Genomic DNA, 6,000 nt, shown 5'->3' on the forward strand with positions numbered 1-6,000 from the left:
CTAGACTCAAAAGTGACATGCCCGTCACATGCATACTCTCTAGCATCTGTCCTCGTAGTAGCACCATGCATTGGCCTCTTGCGTTGCCTCATGCGCATGAAGCAACGACGCCTAATATGCCCATCGTGGTCGCAGTGCCAACATGTCAGTTATGATCATGAACGAGAACCGCCTCTAACCTGAAGCGTCTCCATATCCGTGCCAAAACTATGGCAAACAATGCTCAAGATCACAAGACTCTCCCACTAGAGAGCAAACCACAGTCTCAAGCAAAGAAGGTGAGCAAATGGTCAAGCTCACTAGCCTTTGCAATAGGCATACATTTCTGACAAAATTTTGGTAGAGTTTCCTCTGTAACTGGAGCAAAAAACTCAACTATAAATGGCAATGGAGACAACAACAAATGCCAAATGGCCAATCCAAGAATTTACTTGTTTGGAATCATCTCATAAAGTCATACACTGAGCCAAACTGCTCTAGCCAAAACTGATGCCAAAATGTGTCAATGACTGAACAATGTGCCTAAAAATCGTAGCATACACAACCTGTGTAAAAGTGGCAGTCAAAACTCAACCACTATCAAGAGTAACAAGAACTGTACTTGTAGAGTAACACAAGCTCGTGTATGGCTAAAAAATATGGCTACAAATCAGTCCCAAAACAGCCCCAAATTCAGCTCTCAAATAGCTGAAGAAATAGTTCACTACTGTGCCGCAAATTAGCTTACAATTGAGCCATACATAGGCACCTGCAAAGAGGGAACAATGACTAAAAAAATTCAGCTCACAAATGATCCTTAAACCTGCCTATAAACCTGTCAATGTGAGAGCCAATCTTGATCCCAAACTATGGCGAGTAAACTCTAGCCACTATCCCACAAAAGCATACACAAAGCAAAATCTCAAAACACCTATTGTGTCAAAAACGATATGCAAGCCAAAACATTACAGAAGATGTTCTCAACTACAAATGGCAATACTTGTGGGAGTACTAAAGTCAACTTGTAGCTGGAAGTCAAAAGTGGAAGCTCCAAATGGATGAGCACTCACAGCTCAAGACAAAGAATGCAGAGCAAAACACGCTCGCGATGCACCACCCAAAAGGAAAAACACTGCACGCAAATCCTGAGTGCTACAAGCAATTGCAATCTCGATTGCACCAATGATGCGCAATAAACTGTTGGGAAAATGTCACCAGAGTTTTGTTAGCAAAACGGCAACAAAACCAATAACCAAAGGTACGGCACACTCAAAACCATGAGCAACCAAAGCGCATCAAACCGCACTCCAAATGTATGCACCAATGTCCACACTTTGCATACATCATTGCAAACACCTGCAAATCTAGTACACAAATTATACGTTGTCGAGAAATTTGCGGTCTTGCGAGGAAAGCACCGAGCTTATGGCTGTGAGAGTTTGTGAGAGAACTCAACAAAAACTATATGAAGGAGTTAAACCATAGATGCCATGAAGACTAGGTTTGGACAGAAGTGCAATCAAAGAAGACCCACTCTTTCTCTCTTGCACTCACACACACAAAGAAAGAACACAAAAGAGAATGTCAAAATAACACAAAGATGAAAACATCAAGGCTATGGTCATATCGTATCATGGGTAGTATGAAAGGGTTAATAGATGAATTACTGGCATTCAATCTTGGCTGACCAAATAGGCTACGAATTGTTTTTTGGAATTGTAGTTTTGTGCTTACCATAATATATATATTTTGCCTAGTGATTGGGATTAATTGTATGTACAAATCCTCTTAGTTCATAGCAAGATAACTACGCTTACATTAAAAAAAAAATTATAGTCTATGAGAGGTAGTATGATGGGATCCAGTGATAGAAGTATTTCATTGAGCCTTTCTCGGCCAAAGAGAAACACTATACGTTGTTGAAAGTGTATTTTACGGCTAATCCATACGTTAATTCTAATAGATCGTACAGAGTGAAAGCGATAGAAATTATCATCATGTGGATTATTCATCTAGGATAGTATGTGAGAAATGTAGATATGAGAGAAGTGAAGATATGAGAAGTTTCCCTCCCAAGCCCTATTCTTGCCCGTAGGCAATAAGGATACTGCGGGGAGAGATGTACCTGTAGCAAAGAGAACCTAGAATTTGTAGAGAGGATGAATTACTAAGAATGAGAGAGATAGGTTTGGTTAAGGAGATGAGATTAAATACATACATATATATATATATATATATATATATATATATGAGAGAGATAGGTTTGGTTAAGGAGATGAGATTAGATACATATATATATGTTGGATTAGAGATGAAAAAGAAAACAACAAGAAATCAAGAAAACATCAATGTAGAACACATCTTACTTGACAAACCCTTCGGCACCATTATTGATGGAGAGAGAAGAAGAGGGGAGAACTCCACTTTTATTGATACGCCAAGTCCAAGACCTTATTTGATTAGAGTTGATCTTCCAAGGATAGCGTACAAGAATGGATAGTCTTCCTCTAGGAGAAAGTGTAGGCTTGGGCTTATGTTAATGGCTAAGTACAATTAGGCATTACTACTCACTCCCTCAAGAATTCCTTTCCTCAATGGCTTGAATGCTTGAGTTCTTTTCAAGGAAGAAGAGGTCCCCTTTTATAGGTGAAGGGAACCCCCAAGGGTTTACACAAGAAGAGAAGAGCTAGTGTGAATAGAAACTGGAAAAGTTGGAAATGAGCTGTCCCTGCATGATGTGGGCAGATTGGGGTCTAGTATTTTGATCATATCTCCTCAATCGTGGCTCCAAATAAAAAATTAAAAATATGGGCAGAAAATTCAGCTCATTAGCTACGATTTTCATTTTAAAATCGTTTTCCAATTCAGATTGGAACCTTGTGTAAAAAAATCATCAAAATAGGATCCATTTCTGGTAGCAAAAGTCTTCCTGTGGTCCCCTTAGCTTAGACTTTCATTTGATTCCAAAGGACACCTCATGCCATATGAAAGCATGACATTGCTCCTTGAAAAATCTTTGTAATCATGCTTGCAATAATGCATTAAAATAAGTGTATCTTTGAAATCATGCCACCTAGTGTGCCACTAGGATTTGATTCCCTCCTAGTAGCTATTTAGAAAGAAATATAAGAAAAATACATAGAATATATATATATTGGAGTTTACCCTAGATATAGGATCTAGCTAAGGTGTGAGATAATAATGAGATAGTAGAAATAAAGAATCAATGCTTTTTGCCCCAAGTTAAAGAGACGGAGCTATTGACGCTTTTCCCATAGTATTTTCTGATGGTAAAGTAAGAATAGGTTACGCTTGAGATAAATAATAGGATGAGATAGAAAGCATATTATTATACTTAAATATGCATATGTACATTATAGAAAATATAACTATGTATCTAAAAAGTTACAAGATATCTCTTGTAGCATGCGTTCCCACTATGTACGTGTCACAGCACGACAACGTGCTCTACCTATGATGGCCCATGCTCGAGACATACATTGTCGAGCTCAAACTGCAATCACATGAGTCTCCTTGAGCATCTGACCATATAGATCATACATCGTATCCTCCCACCTGTGAGCTAATACCACTCTCACATCCGAGAGCAAACCATGTGTGGAATCCTCGACACACAATAAACAACTGTTGCTACAAAAATTTTAGAGGTAAAAAATAGTCCAAATGGACATCACCATTGCGTCCAGAGAATTCCAAAACCCTAAGTTATACCCTAACCTTGACATATATCACATTCCGTATGCAAAAGTTATGCAAAAAACACTGTTTTGGAACCCGAAAAATGAGCTGCGAAGATGAAAATCTACATTCTTCCTACAAGTATGGCTGCAAAAAAGCATACACACTTGCAATACACCCTCCTGTCAAGCTTGGGAATGTCTCTCAAGCTTCCATGAGCACAGATCTGGTGGTTGCTCACCAACAGCTGCTATGACCACAGCGCTGCGGATCCGCGCCTACATCGTCTCTCTGACCAAGTTCTAATACCAATTGTGAAGAAATGGATCGTAGGCGTGCGTGTGTGCAACAAAGATGGAGAGAGAGAGAGAGAGAGAGAGAGAGAGAGAGAGAGAGAGAGAGAGAGAGAGAGAGAGAGAGAGAGAGAGAGAGAGAGAGAGAGAGAGCATGACATAGAGATGTTTGGTGGAGCTCCCAAATCTCACTATATGAGAACAGTATGAGAATTCTTTGTATGCATAAAGAATAAGGAGATAAATGTGGGCTGTAGGACACTGGCCGTCGGAAACAGACAAAGCACAGTAAGGCACACCGCCTTCACCTAACATTCATATGTGTGTGCTCAACTTTAATAGGGTGCTTTGGAAAATTTTCAATGAGATGCATCTTGCCACCACAATCTAGACAAAATCCAAATACCCTCAATATTTTTGTTTCATGTGGATATTTTCTAATCCAATGATCACCTTCATACTCATATTATGGTCTTATTTGTTAAGGTTGTTGTGGTGGTAATAGTGGTTGCCCTTGTTTTGTTGGATTCATCTTATGTTTGTAGTTTGGATTAAATATGAACATCAAAGTATTCTTTCTCATCAAGTAGTGATCTCTTGTAGGCTAAGGCACATATGATGGCTAACTATTTGGCCCATAATTGGGCCATGGAGAGTATGATTCTCCTCCATATAACCTTCACTATGATCCTTGTAATGATCTATAATTGGCACACATGCTTGAATTTTTTGCGACTTGGTGGGTTGAGTGAATTCAACATAAAGTCTATTTCAGTTAGCAATGGAGGTTGATGTCCAAACACTAGTTGGCTTCTCACTCTATAGCACAACATTGTTTTGTATAACTGGATATCTAGGTGGTGGTGGTAGATTCATGGGTTGTGGATTGTATGGTCATTCTGTGACATAGTTACGATTGTAAGATCACTCTTTTGTCTCATGGTTTGTTCACTTTTGTTTTATCGCACACCATTTTGGTCATCGTGGCACATTTACAACTAATGGTTTTGGTCAAGTGTAGCATTGGGGTGTCAAATAATCACCCGCACAAATGTCACACTTCCTTGTTTGAGATTACCTAGCCTTTTTTACTTGTCTAAATAAATGGTTCATTCTTCTGGCTACCTCTTCAATTACTAGATCAACATGAGCTAGCGGTTGTGTTGTGTTTGTCTGTCAATTTGCAATTTCATTTGCAATGGAATATGCACCATTGGTTAGGTCTCCATTTCCTCTAAAATATCACTATAAAATGTGCAAATTTCAACAGGTACAAAGCTTCGAAGCTTCATCAATCTTACAAAACCCTTCAAATAAAGACGCTTTTTGAAAAAAATTCAGACCTTCAATGAAAAGCACTACCAATCTGTCTTGCTGTGGTACCTCCCTTGGTAGGCATCTCTAAAGGTATTGTTTGAATCTCATAGAAGCTTATATCCCCTTCTTTTTGTTCCTTTGTTTGAAAGCATAGATCGTTGACACAGTGTCATGCTTTACTTCCCTTTCGAAAAAATTCCTCCACAAACTCAATTAAGAGATTTTCAATTGTAGCAAACACTTCTCGAGCAAGGCTGGAACCAAATGAAAACTATTCCTTCGAAGGTCAATGTGAACCCTTCATATTGAGTATGGAAATCATGCACTTGCTCTGCTCTCAACTTGCTTGAAGAGAGATACATGTGCATGAGGATCTCCAAATTCACCATGCTTTTTTCTCACACATTTTCCTACCCATGATGGTTTCAATTACCATAGCTAAACAACATATCTTATCATTCTTGAGTATCTAGTGAAGTCTTCTAAAAAAAAAAAGGTGTTTTAGTGGCCAAAAGTGCAAAAATAAGCTGCAAAAAATTGTGTTCCTACTTTGGCTTTGCTCTCCATGATGCAATGTCAAGGCTTCCATTGGCACTGCCCCTGTGCTATGATACCAGTTGAAGAGCAGCCAATGCCGAAGTTGTGTGGTGCGAGTGTGCGTGCAATGAGTGCAGAGTGATAGACTATATGTGGGTGGAGTACTTACTACTTA

This window comes from Adiantum capillus-veneris, chromosome 13, assembly GCF_014529385.1.
Source record: "Adiantum capillus-veneris isolate H3 chromosome 13, ASM1452938v2, whole genome shotgun sequence".
NCBI lineage: Eukaryota > Viridiplantae > Streptophyta > Polypodiopsida > Polypodiales > Pteridaceae > Adiantum > Adiantum capillus-veneris.